Source organism: Capsicum annuum, chromosome 7 (assembly GCF_002878395.1).
Source record: "Capsicum annuum cultivar UCD-10X-F1 chromosome 7, UCD10Xv1.1, whole genome shotgun sequence".
Classification (NCBI taxonomy): domain Eukaryota; kingdom Viridiplantae; phylum Streptophyta; class Magnoliopsida; order Solanales; family Solanaceae; genus Capsicum; species Capsicum annuum.
In genome coordinates, this window is record NC_061117.1 from 25,390,664 (window position 1) to 25,408,200 (window position 17,537).

Consider the following 17,537-nt stretch of genomic DNA (forward strand, 5'->3'; position numbering starts at 1 on the left):
ACTTCTTTATCTGCTATAGAGTATGACTTCCTATAGAAATTTGTGTGAGAGAGATGTGTTATGTAGGATGATGAGCATAGGATACAAAAGGTGGAGATGGCGAGATGGATAGCCAATTACATTTTAAACCTTGGTGATGATTCCCCCTAGATCGAGGGAATGAAGCATAATTTGAAGGCGGCGCTAAATTTTGCCATAAAGTTTTGGTAGATAGTGGTTCGTTATTGATTTTATTTGACTTCTGCAGATAACTTTCTTACATGGGATGGAACTGTATTGATCGTGATTCTGATGGATAGATATAATATAGACTTTGCAGCCATTATTAGGTATAAGCTACATGAGCAATCTTTTGATGATATAACTACATTTTTCTTTCCTTGCCTCATTTAGTAGTTTTGCAATAAGGCTGGTGTACCTAAGGTTCCAGGTGTTGATCAGAGATTTAAGGAAACATGTGTATCCTAGATGAGTTTGATTAAGGATTTAGCAAACTTGATCCTTACCAAGAGGACTCATAGGCCTCTGATAGTAATTCCAGCCTAGTCTGAGGGCCCATCAGTTCCTGTAGAGCCTAGTGATAGATCAAGTTGTGATATAGATACGAGTATGTATTTTGAGATGGGTAAGTAGAGAGAGGCACTCGAGATAAGCACTCAGAGGGAGAGGATCCTAGCTACATCTACTTTAGCCTCGGCCTCAACTTTTGAGTTAGTGGGGTATTTTCTAGGCCCCTTTTCACCATTACCACTTCTACTGCTCAAGTCTTATTTGCGATATCTCGAGTCTTCTTACAATATCTAGTAGATAAGTAAGATGAGACAACAGCCCAATTGAATAAGGTAGAGTTTGAGATTTCCATATTATATAAGCATATCTAGCCTTGGGTCCAGATAACTTTCGAGAGCACAGAGACTTGGATGTAGGATGCTATGAGGATTGGGATGTTAGAGTTGAAGGCCGAGTTGTATGAATATATTGATGCTTTTTAGAGGAGAGTATATGAATGGTTTATGGATATTAAGGCACCTGATATAACAAGGATTAAAGAGGATAAGTAAATTGCACGCTAAGGTAATCTCTCTTAATGAGAGATATTCCAGCTATTCCTCCTGAGATGCCCATATTAACCCAACCAATGATACCATGCCGACCTAGGTATTTGGATTTGTTTTCTGATGATGAGTATGTCCCCAATGTTGGGTCGAAGAAAGTTAGAGAGGAGGAACTATAAATTCCTAACTGCTATATGATCAAGACTGAAAAGGGCCACTTAGGATTCAAAGAAGTCTACAGTTATTGATAGGCAGAGTCGTGCTGAGCTAGATGTGGGTAAATTCTCTAGTAGTGCATCACCACTACCATTGCCTTTGCCAATTAAGACACCCTCCAAGGGGGATTACCATGACACAGACGCCTAGTGTTTCCTAGGTATGTCCTCATTCACTTGATTTATATTATTTTTCTACACTAAGGATATTGCATAGTCTTTTAGTTGGGGGTGAGTTATACCATATCTACAATGGGTTTTTGTTGTCGTGTTTTTTTCCTGATAGCCATGGTATGGTTGTAGAACCAATATGTCTAGGGTAATTTTGAGTCATGTTGTATTTTATTTCGTATTTTGTTGTGTTTTTTTTAGTGTAACTAGGAGAATTTTTTAGTATCTAGGGCAGTTGATGTACTTTGTTTTTTATTTTTAAGAAAAATGACACACCTCCAAAAAATTATTTTAAACTGTGTGATGTGGATATATGTGTGACAATTATCAATCTCGTTATGTCATTATAATGAGGAACATAATAATCATAGCTAACAATTACAAAAACCGAATAGATAGTAGTTTTTGATGCAATCCTGTGCCATGTGTGTGTGAGATACTACTTATTTCTCATTGTGTGCTGAATCCAGAACTTACCAGGTTAGTCTTGCTGTAATATCCTGTATTAGTCTTAGCTCAATTCAGCCCATAGTACATGTACAAGAGGTTTAGAACCTAAAAATTAGCTAAGTGTTGGAGACTTAGCCTTATTTTTTTGGCCTCTTAACTTAGATGATTTTTAAAGTAACCTTTCCGACCCCAAGACGTAATTTTTTGAGTTAATTCATGTTCAGGGGTGTAAGGAGAATGTCTCGGGTAAGTTTTTGATTTTTCAGATGAGGTTTGGACCACACTTGGATTTCGAAAATAGCAAGTCACTGCGATTGTGGTGCATCATGGTGGAATAGCGATGGAAGCCTTGGCACATTACGGTAAGGGCCCAATAGGGGATCCAGTTATGAATTTTAATATTAGAGAGGCATTATTGTATTTTCCCATCACCCCATTCCGTAAAAACACAGGATTTGAAGCCCCCAAAAGAATATTTAGTCATCTTTTACATAAAATCTCTCAAAAGAAAACCTCCATCTCAAGAACAAACCTTAGCCCCTTCAAGATTCAAGCTCAAACTTCAAGAAATCACCAAGAACTTCCATAAATTCTTCAATTAGGGTATGTTAGATGTTCATCCATGGGCTTTTTTTACCCATGGAGTCTAAGAATTTGCTTTCAAGTTTAAAATTATGATATTTACATGTTAGCATGAATTTTATCCATAGACTCCTATGAATTTTAATTTTTATATCATGTTTTGATATATTTTCATTGGAATTAGTCCTTGACATACTTGAAGGGTGATCATTGCATATTAAATCCTTAACCCATGATTTTAGTATGGATGTTATGTTATTATCCCATGAGTTAAACTATTCCCATGCTTAAATCCATGAATTTCAAGTGTTTGATGAAATGCCTAAATGGTTGGATTTTGAAAAATGATTACTCATGGTGCTTTCGAAGCTTTAGTATGTTTCTACTATTTTGTTATCAAGTCTTGGGGGTTATGAATACCCAAAAATTTAGCTATTTAAATAGTTTTAGAATGATCTCATATAAACCGTAAGAATTATCCTCAAATCAGTTAGTGTGGTCAGTTGTTGGTTCAGTCAAGATTAGTTCAGTTTAGGAATCAGTGTCTTTAGTTGGGAGTAACACTTCGCACCAAGTGAACTTAGGGATAGCATCTCCCCCATCAGTTAGGCATGAGGCGTTAGTAGCAGTCCCTAGGTTCCAGACCTACGGTGCCACTGTAGACTTTGAGGGGTCCCCCATCAGTTAGGCATGACACCCTCGTTCTTTGGGACATCAGATAGTGGATCGACAAAGCCAATGTTAGTACCCATGGCATGGTACTGACACCCTTCCAACTGGGATCACAGGTTGGATCCTAATAATATATTGGGGCATGTTGGTTGTAGCTAGCTCCCATAGTTTTAGTTTAGTTTTCATGTGATTCAGCTAAGGTTTATATTGACCATAACATACAATTATCAGTTATTCATTATTATATTTTTAGTATTTCTAGTTTACAGACTTTTTCAGAGTCATGTTTTATGCTTGGTCAGACATTCTCATATTTTACAATTTTCATGCATACTGTTCATTAGTTATCTTAAGTTATTCCTTTTAGTCAGTTATTATTAATGTACATGAGCCCATGCATATCACCCTAACCTTATCTAGTATATTAATATATTCAAAGTACTGAATGCATACTTGTTTCTTATACTATGATGTCTCATATCATAGGTTTGGACGCTCAAGTTCCCGAACACATTTAGACATTCTCGTGTATCAGTAACAGTAGTAGTGGTTAGTCCTCATACATTTAAGGACAATTCATATTTATTTTAGTTAGACATTTGGAGTTAGTTGGGTTTTGTCCTATCAACTTGTATTCAGTCATTTTAGAGGCTTTCAGACATTTTAGATAGTCAGTAGTTGTCAGTTTTATCAGTCAGTTTTTAGCATTTTCACTTATGTTTTAGACTTGTGGATTTCAGTTATATTGTTTTAAGTATTTAATCATTATGGCACATTCTATTGTTTCCACACACATTCAGTATCACTATATTATTTATTGCTCAGCAATAAGTACCAACTTATGGGTTAGCTTGGGGTCACTTGTGATTGTAAGCACCGTGTGGCATCCGAGGTGTACTCCCAGGCTGTTATACTTGCCTAAGTAGTAGGATAGTCTATTAGGAAAGGATCATATGCCATTCTTGAAGCTAATCTACTTTTAGCCTAAATGACCTCCCAAAAGTGAATAAGTATCCCTTGATTCCTAATTTTTAGCCTGTATAGACTAGTTTTCTTGTTACATCTTTCACCTTTACATTCTTATTAGACTGAACCTATTTTTAGCCCTAGCCCTCCTTGGACATTATGCATCTCAACTCATGCAAATTGCCTAAGTTGAGGGTGGCTATCCTAGGGGTGCATATTATGAAGTGGGTATGAAGAAGTGTAAATAAGAGAAAAGAAAGTAGGGATGGGTATGGTAGAAAATACATAAGAATAATAAAAGAGAAGAAAATTTAGAAAAATTTAGAAAAAGAGTAAAAGAAAGAATACAAGGAACAACAGCCAACCTGAATATGCAATAAAAGAATAAAAAGGGAGAAATAAGAGTGGAATAAAAGAAAATTGGTTGATAAGTGGGCCCCAAAGTAATTATAGTCCCAATGAGATTTAGTTACTAAAAATGTCAATATGTACCATACCAACCCCTAAGCGTACACTACATGCCGAGTAAAGTTCTATAGTGATCCTAACCTGACTGTCTGAAAGCTAAGGTAAAGAAAATAAGGGCAAGCCTATGGAATTCTAAGCACATGGATTGGAATATCTTTTATGAGAGTGAGTGTCTCTTGATCTTCCCTGCATTGACATACATGAGTTCATATGAGTGATTGAAACATTTTTTATGTGAAGGCGCATGAGTTGTGTTGCAAGCTGCTTACTGGTTTGGGTAGTATAACTTGTACATATGCATGGTTATTTGTTGATAATATAATGCCATATCTTGATTCCTTTATGTCACATTGTTGTGATGCATTGATACACACAGTTGGTTTTGAAGTGTTGAAATAGGAGAGGGTAATGTTTTGAGCTTAAAGTTGATGATTGACTGTCATAGATAGCTTAGGTTACTCCTAGTTAAGCGTCATTATTTTATTTTATTATGCTATGTTTCCTGAGGAAATGCAAATGTTCTAAGTTGAAAGTGTTGACATGATTTCATTTCATTGAACTTTCGATGATTAAAACAATGAAAATATGCAAGTTACTTAGGTTTTTTGTTAGATATGATGTATTTTGTGTTGTGTTTTGCAGGAAACCATGTTTTGGATCTTAACAAGAGAAGCGATGAAAAATTTGATGATTTTGGACACCTACATGGGTACCTATGCCCTGTAGGTACTACCTACGTGGGGTAGGTGTTAGAATATATGCCAGAAAGTTAAAGTCCAGAGATTCAGAAGATGAAAATTTTTTACTGTCACCTACGGAGGACTACCTACGGGCTTTAAGTAGAATCTACACCCTGTAGGTGTTAGAAGACATAAGTTCAGAGAGTTTCTCATGATTTTTAAGAAGTAGCACCTACGGTATGACCACCTATGTCTTGTAGGTGCCACCTACGCCCCATAGGTGGCCCTGTAGAAGGTCACTGACTCTGATTTTCCTCTTTTACTTAGGATTAGTTTCCTAGGGTTTCCTTGTACTCTGTAGATACCCCTTTGACATTTTTAGTTAGTTTATGCACTCTTGATACTTTAAAAACATATATTTGATTTCGAGATTCAATTTTGATCTTGAAATTACTGCATTCTTGTTTTTGGTTGATTATTCAGTTTGAGACTTTGGGTTTTATTCATCTATTATTGCAATATTGATTCTATGCTTTCTTCACTAAATTCCATGGATTGCCTTGCAATAATGAGTGGCTAAATCCCTTATCTAGGGTTGTGGGAACCCTGGCAGATTAACAAAGCAAGGAAAGTGCCAAGTTGTTCTAAATCGATATGCTTGTATGTATTGTGATCATCTTCAGTTTAATAGATTTCTTAACAGTTACACATGTTAGGATACTACGTTATATTCACTACTTACATCACAAGAGAGGTAGAGATTCAGAAAAAAGGATCACAATAGTAATTTGAAGGTTAATTATCGATATAGTCTAATCATCTTTATTGGCTGAAGCTAATTATCTACATCTAATTAACTAGAAACTCAAAAGGTAATAGTTAATCTAGGATCTAGAAAAAGAGTTAGATAGGAGACACTCTGAGACTCAAAAGGTAAAGAGTGAAATTCACCAATGAGTACACAAGACGATTTGGTGATACATAACTTATCAGATTCTACATACAAGATATTAGGTTGGTTTAATAGAGCACGATAAACCTATGAAGTTGAGAAACCAAGGAGAACATAGTCCTAGTGTTTTTTTTTAGATTGATTAATAAAGCATTGCACATCTTGTTAATAAAGCATTGCACATCTTGTTACTTTTCTCAGATTACAACAACAATCCCCTCATTTAGTTTCTATGCTGCCCATGATTTCAGTAAACTTGAGAGAAAATTCTATGTATTTCTTATGTGTTCGACACCAACCTGAGTTGGGTTGCTATATTTTGAATTGATCGCTTTTTCTTCAACTAGAGGTGTAGCTTCGGATTATATCAAGAACCGTGACCACCACCATGGGCACCACTACTTTGCCTCGCGTACCTCTAATAGTACCTCTAAACCACGAGGATCACCTCTCATTATCTATGAGTAGGCCTGAAAATACAGCGGGACCAATCCTTGGTCACATGGCCAAACTTATCACACACATAGAAACCTCTATAGCCAAACTCAATTTGAGAAGGTAAGACTGAGCTTGAACGACCACCATAGAATGATGCACAACTACCCAAAGACATTGAACCAGAAGACCTGATACCTCAACCATGCAAGGTTGTCTGTATTGGTCTACCATGGTACCCATGGGAACCTCAAAAGTCTCTTTCTCGAGGAATATGACCATGGAACTCTCCCTGATGGGGACCCCTCTTGCCAACTCTATGGGATGCTCGAAGGATAGACTCACTTATCTTAGCCTGATCTACTAAACTCTGAAATGACATCTTAATACTACCAGCTAGGCAGTATCCAACTAAAGTGAAAATCTAATAATTTTACAAACTTTTGAATCTTCTTAGACTCGATGGCAATGATGGTAATAAAATATTTGGAAAAGGCATAAACGAGTGACTCATACCCAGCAACAGACATAGAGACCTGCTCCTGATAATCAAACTAGTCTCTCATTTGATCCCTCAAACTAAATCACATGAACCTATCCAAAAAGGTCTCAGCAAACTGATCCCAAGTCATCTTTGGCAAACCAAGAGGTCTGCAACTAAAAGGTGACCTCCATCAATCTCTAGCTACATCTCTCAACTAGTAGGTAGTGTAAGAAACTCCATGGGGCTTAATCAATCCCAGTTTATACAACTTCTCTGGATAATCAATTAATAACTCATAGTTATCCTCACCTATTACACCACTAAACTTATCTGATAGGCTGTAATCCTACATAAGAAGACAAAATAGATGATGGCTAAACTCCTGGACTAGGAATACCATGCTTCAACATTGTAATAGAAGAAGGAATAATACTCAAAACCTACAAAATACCATAAGTAGATTCTAGTATCGATGAAGGAACCATTCTCAAAACTTAAGGAACACCATAAGCACAATCTGGTACAGATGAAGGTACAACACTAGAAGCTTGAGAAATATTTGGTGCACTCAACAGAACACCCTACAAAAGAGTTAGCAAACAAATCATTAGACCCTCCAAGATAAGGGTGGAATAACTCTAAGGACCTGAGTAGGACCCACATCAATAGCATGCTAAACCTCAGGCTATGGGAGATTCTGATAATGCTTAACTTACACGTTAATTTAGTGCAAGGAGGTCGTTGATAATATATTTACCCAACTTTAGAGTTGGGTTCAAATCCACAGGGAACAATGTGAGTGGCGATTAAACTAATTTGAAACTATAGCTACAAGTTGAATTCAAATAAATGATACAAAAATATAAAATTAGGGTTTTTAATTTGTGAATTATGTCCTAATTAATTATACCAGAGTTATTCCATCTAATGATTCATTTTGTAAGTAGTAATTCAAAGATATTAAACAAACCAGAGTTATGGTTACCAATATGCTTAAACAATTAGGGTTGTGAATCACTTATGAGTTCCGATAACAATTTCCATTGTAAGAGTAGTTGATTCCTATTATTTACCCATTAGTTTCTCAACTTGATTGGGTAATTTATCCCTCAATTATCTCAAACTCAAAGGATATATTATTTAATCAACTATTTTCTCATGTAGATCAATCCTGCTAAGGCATTCATCGTTAATCTAGGGTTTAGAGCCTTGAGAATTCATGTAAACCTTTTTTTTCCCAACACACACTTTTCTTTTCGGAAAGTGATGTTTAAGGGCTCACTCTTCAAGTTTGCAACCAAGAAAAGTCATTAAAGTGAAGAAAGGTTTATACAATGTCCGTTACTCATAGAACTCAATTGGATTCACAACCCAAAATCTATTTTTCACATCAAGGCTCCCATAACCCTAGTTATGGGAGCTTAGCCACCTATATCCATAGAAAAAATAGAAAGCATCTTTGTATTATTCATAAATAAATTCAAGATTTACTTAACAAAGGTTACAAGAATTTGTTCTTGAATCTTCAATAGAGGTGGAATGATTAGATCCACAAGATTGGCTTAATTCCAAAAAATACTACCTTACAGAGAGTTTCAAGTATAGAGGCTATGATAAAAGATGAAACAAAGATAATGATAATGATAATCTAATAAAACCTAAAACTAGTATTTATATGTTCCAAAGTAAAAAGGAATTAAAATTTACATTCAGAAAATTTTTGTCCAAGTTGGTGATCAAGTTGGTGGTCCACCGCAGAACTGGTGGTCCACCATTTTGAACTTCAGTGGATGTGCTGAAATCTGAACATCTGTTTTAGGTCTGGTGGTCAGTTTGGTGGTCAGTCGCAAGACTGGTGGTCCACCATTTTGGCCACCAGTGAGTTTTTTGAAATCTTGAATCTGGTGGTAAGTTTGGTGATCAGTCGCAAAGCTGGTGGTTCACCTTTTTGACCTTCACCAAGTTTACTGAAATCCTGAGCTCTATTTTAACTTGGTGGTCGAACTGGTGGTCAGTCAGAAGACTAGTGGTCCACCATTTTGACCACCAGTGAGTCAATTTCCAGAATTTCACTTCGATTTCACCACATTATGGAGACTTCGTACACTCCATAAATTTCTACACGCACCAATGGGTATTAAAATAAATCCAATTACGAATCCAGTTATGTTTTACATGATTCCATTGGAATTCTCACGCGCCCTCCATGGTCCAATACTTTTCAGGACTCCAAATGGAGTCAATTTCTACATTTCGGTTTTGTTGAGCCATTCTAAGCCTTATTGAGTTGTTTCTACTTGATTTTAAGCTTGTATATCCTTAATATATCATCATGATTCATTAAAAAATAATTCTAAATCATTAAACTCCACAAATTAGAGCTCAAAACAACACAACATCCAAGACGGTGAACTCAAAACACGAGTTAAGCAGAGGCTAATTTCACTTTGATTTTCAACTCTTTGTTTTGAATGTTTTCTTGATCCAATTGACCCTTGAACATTATAAATAAGTTGTTTCACATATAAATATATAATAACAACCTTAGTAACTTATTAAAACACATTATAACCCAACACAATAGACTAGACAAACACCTAGCTCAAGCTAGTCACACTAGTTTTCTTGGTAAAACTCTAAATGCTCAAATTGAATCAAAACTCATGTGAAAACACCATTAAACATTGTAAGCACATACTTGGACACATGAATGCTCATTTCTATTATTATCAACACATATAGCATAAGAATTATCCTTAAAACAAGGCTAAAAAGGCTAGAATAGTAATGCTAGAATGCATAAATACACCCAACATCAATACCCCACACTTAAAAGCTTGTTCATCCTCGAACAAATCTTCACTCTAAGTATCACGATCTGGGAAATATGATCTTATGATATATGCAAGACATTCAGCTAGTACTACAATAACTACACAAAATGCAAGTGTCTACACTAAGGAAGTCACAAATATAATAGAAAGCTCATGAATCCCATTTCCAAAATATCCTAGCCTCAAGAATTTACTCTCCTTGTTGGAAAACTCATGATCCTTTTTCAGTCAAATACATCTTACAAATTACCCATATTCATCAAACATATGCCCCTCACAACAAGAGAGGTACCCATAAACACTCACAATAATGAAATTTATAACAATGGGTACAAGAATCAAATTATGCTCACTCTCGAAAAGAATTCACAAGTTACACATAATGAACCATAGTCTTGCCCTTAGTGTAATGCTCTATTTATAGTCGAATGTAAAGCTTATGATCAATTAGGTCTTTTTCGAATTGTAATGTAGGCTAAGGAATGGGTAGGAACTATTTTGGCCAAGAATAGTGACTAACCTCTCCCAAGCGCTTTAATACATGACAAACCTCTCAAAATCACTTTCTATCAACCCAACTCATTACTTTCACACATCAATCATTTCACCTCAATTTTGTTCAATGCATTAACAAAAACTATGGTAGGAGTACATTACTTTTATATCATAAATTAATTCCCAGCTCTTCTTCATACACCAGTTGTTGTTACACACCCCTATAGTAGCCACCCTCAACTAAAGCTATTCACTTTGGTTGAGGTGCACATGTCCTAAATTACCAGGGCCAAAACAGGTTCATTGCAGCAAAAATTGGGCAACCAAAAACTAAAATTGCCTTCATGTTTTCTATAGCTCCTAACCATAATAATTTGGACACACAATGAACACTTCTTTAGAATTTCACTTTCACCTTCCTCCTTCTTCAATTTCACAAACTCCTTGCTAATTTAGTTTTTTTTTTTAATTAAAGCACTTAGGAGCTTTTTTTTGGATCAAATTATGGTCTATCAATGAAGGGATTAGGCTACATATGAGGTTTCCAAAGAAAAGGCTAAAGTATCAATGGGGTTAACTAAGATAATGCACAAGTGTAACAAAAGAAGGTATAAAACAAGGCTATCAAAGAAATGCCTAAATCATCTCCTAAACTCACATTCTTTATTTCGCTTAACACACACACCGAGCAACTTCTAGACTTCACATGCAATAAGGAATATACAAAAACCTTACACACACATGGTACATGTTCAACTCAATAGGATCATCACAGACTCTCAATCAAACAACAACATGAATTCAATTTTTAAGCCAACAAATACAAGAGTCACATCATGAACCTAAGAGTCTCAAAAATAGCAATTCAACATATTTTTACAAACAAACTCACTTGCATCATGTAATAAAAAATAGCACCAACAAGAATATCTCACTTATTCCCAACCTAAAATTTTTAAGTTGAGCCAAAATTTGAGAATTTCCCCACCCCACACTTAAAAACCTACTTTGTCCCCAAAGTGAATTGTTAAATCAAGTGATAGGAATACTCCCTGAGGCCTCTAGGCCTAGCTAGATGCATTTTTACATCTAGGAGATCATTGTGACTCTACACTTATTTGATGCCATGCTCCTTAGCTCAAGTTTATGGTACTCATACTTCCCATTAACCTGTGAATCAACCAAAAACAAAAAACTACGTGAAATAAAAACTTACACAAAACTAAAAAAAAACATACCTTAGCTTGGGTTGCCTTCCAAGAAGCTCCTAATTTAGGGTCGCGGCTCGACCAAAATCAACTTTTTCCTCCACCGTGAGGATATAAATTTCAGCCCCAACTTATCGTCCATCCTTTTCCCTCACTTATAAGTGGGTGGTACAAAGATTAAGAAGCCGAGTAATGGATGATGCATGGTAAATAACTCGGTCTTAAAGTGAGGTGCATTTTTATGTTGCTTATCAAGTGTAAAATAAAGAATATAGGATTCTTGTTCCTCATCTTCACATTCTTCCACTATTTTAGATGATTCCACAGACAAGATATCATCTATACATAATGTGAAAAAATGCTTCAAGTGAGGCCCAACTAATTCTACTTCAAAATTTACACTACTACTACACACTCACTTTTATTCACCTTCTTAATATCAGTCTCAAGTTGAAGATGGCAATCGAGTGACTGTGATTCTTGAGTTTTCTCCTCAAATTGGCTAATGTCCTCCTCATATTCTTCTTTGTTTAGCCACAGTAAATATGGTGTGAGTAGTAACTCCTTTAGCTCTTCCCATGACTGTGTTTGATTCTCTAAAATTTGTTTTATCAATTTGTTCGCTTGAATCGTGGTAGCACACATATCTTTAGAATGATCACTTTTACCACAAGTTAAACACCAAGTTATAGTTCCATCTAAATATAGACAGTAAGCCTCATAATGTGGTCCCCTATAATAATCACAAGAATGGTCATACAAATCATCATCACTCCAAAAGCCATATATCTAGGTTGACATCTCAAAAAGATGTAAGACAATAAAAATAAAATAAAATAAAATAAAAAATTAAAGTAAATAAATTTTTACAAGTTTGAATTCAATCAAGTAAGCTAAAAGTCCAAACCAACTCAATACGCCAAATTGTTCCCCGACAATGGTACCATTTTTGATAACGATCAACTTACACGTCAATTTAGTGCAAGGAAGTCGTCGTCAATATATTTACCCAACTTTGGAGTTGGGGTCGAATCCATAGGGAACAATATGAGTGGCGATTAAAATAATTTAAAACTATAGCTACAAGTTGAATTCAAATAAATGATACGAAAAGATAAAATAGGGGTTTTTAATTTGTGAATTATGTCCTAATTAATTGTAACAGAGTTATTCCATCAAATGATTCATTTTTTAAGTAGTAATTCAATGATATTGAATAAACCAGAGTTATGGTTACTAAGATGCTTAAACAATTAGGGTTGTGAATCACTTATGAGTTCCAATTAAAAATTTTCATTGTAAGAGTAGTTCATTCTTATTATTTACCCTTTAGTTTCTCAACTTGATTGGGTAATTTATCCCTCAATTCTCTCAAACTCAAAGGATATATCATTTATTCAACTATTTTCTCATGTATATCAATCCTGCGAAGGCATTCATTATTAATCTAAGGTTTAGAGCCTTGAGAATTCATGTAAACCTTTTCTTTTCCCAACACACACTTTCCTTTTTGAACAAGTGATGTTTAAGGGCTCACTCTTCAATTTTGGAACCAAGAAAAGTCATTAAAGTGAAGAAAGGTTTATACAATGTCCATTACTCATAGAACTCAATTGGATTCACAACCCAAAATCCATTTTTCACATCAAGGCTCCCATAACCCTAGTTATGGGGGCTTAGCCACACATATCCATAGTAGAAATAGAAATCATCTTTGTATTATTCATAAATAAATTCAAAATTTACTTACAAAGGTTACAAGAATTTGTTTTTGAATCTTCAATAGACATGGAATGATTAGATCCACAAGATTTGCTTAATTCCCAAAAATACTACCTTATAGAGAGTTTCAAGTATAGAGACTATGATAAAAGATGAAACAAAGATAATGATAATGATAATCTAATAAAACCCAAAACTAGTATTTATATGTTCCCAAGTAAAAAGGAATTAAAATTTGCATCCAGAAAAATTTCGTCCAAGTTAGTGGTCCACCACAAAACTGGTGTCCACCATTTTGACCTTCACTGGATGTACTGAAATATGGACTTCTGTTTTAGGTCTGGTGGTCAGTTTGGTGGTCAGTCGAAAGACTGGTGGTCCACCATTTTGGCCACCAGTGAGTTTTTTGAAATCTTGAATCTGGTGGTCAGTTTGATGGTCAGTCGCAAAGCTGGTGGTTCACCTTTTCGAACTTCACTGAGTTTATTGAAATACTGAGTTCTGTTTTAACTCGGTGGTCGAATTGGTGGTCAGTCCTAAGACTGGTGGTCCACCATTTTGACCACCAGTGAGTCAATTTCCAGAATTTCACTGTGATTTCACCGCATTATGGAGCCTCCATACACTCTATAAATTTATACACGCGCCAATGGTTATTAAACTAAATCCTTTTACGAATCCATTGATGTTTTATATGATTCCATTGGACTTGTCACGCGCCCTCCATGGTCCAATATATTTCAGGACTCCAAATGGAGTCAATTTCTACATTTCGGTTTCGTTGAGCCATTCTGAGCCTTATTGAGTTGTTTCTACTTGATTTTAAGCTTGTATATCCTTTATATATCATTAATATCCATTAAAAACCATCCTAAATCATTAAAATCCACAAATTAGATCTCAAAACAAGACAACATCCAAGACGGTGAACTCAAAATACAAGCTAAGCATAGGCTAATTTCACTTTGATTTTCACCTCTTTGTTTTGAATGTTTTCTTGATCCAATTGACCCTTGAACATTATAAATAATTTGTTTCACATATAGATATATAATAAAAACCTTATTAACTCATTAAAACATATTATAACCCAACACAATAGACTAGACAACCACCTAGCTCAAGCTAGTCACACTAGTTTTCTTGGTTAAACTCTAAATGCTCAAATTGAATCAAAACTCATGTGAAAACACCATTAAACATTGTAAGAACATACTTGGACACAGGAATGCTCATTTCTATTATTATCAACACATATAGAATAAGATTTATCCTTAAAACAAGGCTAGAATAGTAATGCTAGAATGCATAAATACACCCAACATCAGATTCCCCTAGTACGACCTCTGGAAGGGGTAGATACTCATGCCCGTCCTCTACTTAGAGCCTGTCTGTAACTCCCACCTCATACCCTAGGATGATCTCTCTTCTTGGTTGACATCTCCTTATCCCTAGTCTCACTAAATCTATTTCACACTGATGAAACTCAGAGGGTTGCACCATACAATGAGGGACCAGGTCCCTTAAATTTAATCATTAGCAATCAACAATAAATCATTGGAAAAGTAAAGACATTGTAGGAAAGTAAAGACACAAAGATTTTAATGTGGAAACCTCCTTGTTCAAGGCATGAAAACCACGGCTTACCCTTACAAGCATCTCAACAGTCCATAATAAGCAACCTCTTGATTACAAACTCAAATTAATCTAACTCTAGGTTCTATTTTCTTGTAATAAATCTACTACAATCCTACCTTGTCAACTCTATCAATTACTCACTCAAATATTGATTAACACTAACCAATATTAAACTTAGACAACTCTACCTAAGCACTCTCAAGAAATAAAGAAAACATTACTCTTATATCTTGAGTAATTCATTTACAAAGCACTCAACTCAAGAACACTCACTCTTTTAGTGCATAAATATATAAGAACTTGAGCAATGAAGCTGGATTGAGTTTTTTCCTTTTCGCTCTTTTCAATTCTAATTTTGTAAAAACTGCTTCATTGAGAAGCATTCTTTTCCTTTTATAATGGAATATTGATTATGGTAGAAATCTGATTGGGACATGTGTCCTAAAAGGTACACATCTCACCTACATAATTTTTTACACTAGAAGACAAAACTGTGCAGACCACCTGACAACTGTATGTTTCCATGAAGCCCTAGGGATCTGGTCTCTTGTTGTCAGCTACTCATCATCAAAACAAGATATATCAATTTTCCTCCTTTAAGATAATGAAAAACCATAGAAATCGACCACATAACCTTTGAGCATCAAATTAACTTACCTTATAGAGTTGGAGGATTACCTCTGCTGTCAGTGAGTGTTCCCCCTATCACTTTACACTTTGCTTCCCCTGTCAATATATCATACAACTTAGGGACCTGGTCCCTTTTTGTCAATTGACATGAAAAACTCAACTCATTGTTGTATTTCAATGTTCCCCCTATCAATGTAATGTGCATTTGATCATTATTCCCCTTATCAATCTGTCTATATTTCTTCACCATTTGAGCATTCTTCACATATCACCTATCCCTACCTTATGCATTCAGTATTCCCCCTTTTGGCATCATTGAAAAGTAATAACAGTAAAATAAAGATAAAGTAAGCATAAGATAGTTAACCCATGAACACTAGGGCAACACTAACATAAAGAACAACTTTTAAATTAAAGAGAAAATAGATGAAGCACACAAACAAAAGTTCATTCATTGTTAGAAAGGATCAAAACCATTAAAATATTCCAAATAAAATATAAAACTATTGTCTGAATAAGCCACAATAGAGACAGGAACTGGAAAATGACACAGGAAACTTGACAATAGGAATCCGGTTGTGGGGACATAGGAGAGAAGGATTTTAGCAACAAGTCTATTCTAGCAGACTCAGTAGAATGAGCATCGAACAAGTTTTTAGTAAGGGCCTTTACTTCAGCATTCAATCCTTGTACCTCACTAGTAAGTTTTGCAACCTTGCCCTGGAGCTTTATATTTTCTACTGTAAGTTTCTCAGTGGCACCAAGTCCCTCTGAGAACAACTTCTAGTTCTGTATCTTTAAGTGAATAGTCTCAGCATCATTTGAAAATAGCTTGATCTTCATCTCCTCTATTTTTTTGTTTAAACTTTCCTAAGAAGCCAATAATTCTCACACTTGGGACACAGTTCCCACTTTTTATTCAATGCATTCATTCTCAACAAATGTTGTTAGAGTGAACCTTTGTTTAAATATTCCAGGAGTCCCCTTTGTTCCAATAACTCCAAAGTAGTCAATAACTCTATTTAAGAAGTGTCCATATGGCATCCTATGTCTTCCTTCTTTCCCAGCAACCATTTTGTTCATGTGCTCTATCATAAGAGCATGAAGACTTATCAGATCAAATTTGCTCAAGCACTTAGTTAGGAGCATCTCGACAATAGATGAAATGGTTCATTTCTATAATCTGGGAAAGAGGACCTTGTTCACAAATTCATATACCAGTTGGAACTCATTTGTAAGAAATTTCTTTCTCACACTAGCTATTGATGTACCTCCTACTTTAGATGTATTAATCATGAACTCAGTTGAGGGATCCTGCTTCACAACAGTCCTCAAACCAATTATAGGAACATATAAAATCCTTCCCAATGCTTCCTCATCCAGTTTTATATCTTTTCTTTGTACCTGAGTTGTCAAGATCAACCCATCTTTTGAGAATTTCATTAAATGGAAGAATTCTCCTACTTTCTATTCAAAAACCATAGGAGCTGGTTCCTCTAGGATGTGTAACCATCCCTGGTGCCTAACATACTGTAGTACCATATTTCTATCTAGCTTAAATTCATCCCAATGATGTCAAAGACTTATTTTAAAGATGAATCCACTTTTATACATGTGGTAATTTTAATATTTTCATGTTTTGTCATATGAGATATTCAATAAGATTTCCATTAATATAAGATTTACCTAAATTTGATAAATGGGCAAGAAGTTATGACTATTTTAAGTTTCAGTTGTAAAAAACCGTTATTTCAGTCAGTGGAGCGTCGAGCCATAAAACAAAATGACATTCCTCAATTTCTAGTAAGACTTTGGATTTCACCACATCGCGGAGGGCTCCCAAATCCCAATTGTAAGAATCTAGTAAAGCTCTATGATAT

The 17,537-nt window shown here is 35.3% G+C and overlaps 1 long non-coding RNA gene across 1 annotated transcript in view; it reads left to right on the forward strand.

Annotated features, from left to right (window-relative positions):
• The window catches only part of LOC107877744, a 41,221-nt gene extending 35,577 nt beyond the window's left edge, over window positions 1-5,644 (forward strand). The window contains exon 3 of the long non-coding RNA XR_001676493.2: window positions 5,222-5,644. This is a non-coding gene — a long non-coding RNA (uncharacterized LOC107877744). The remainder of the gene's footprint in view (window positions 1-5,221) is intronic.
• The last annotated feature ends 11,893 nt before the right edge of the window (window positions 5,645-17,537 follow it).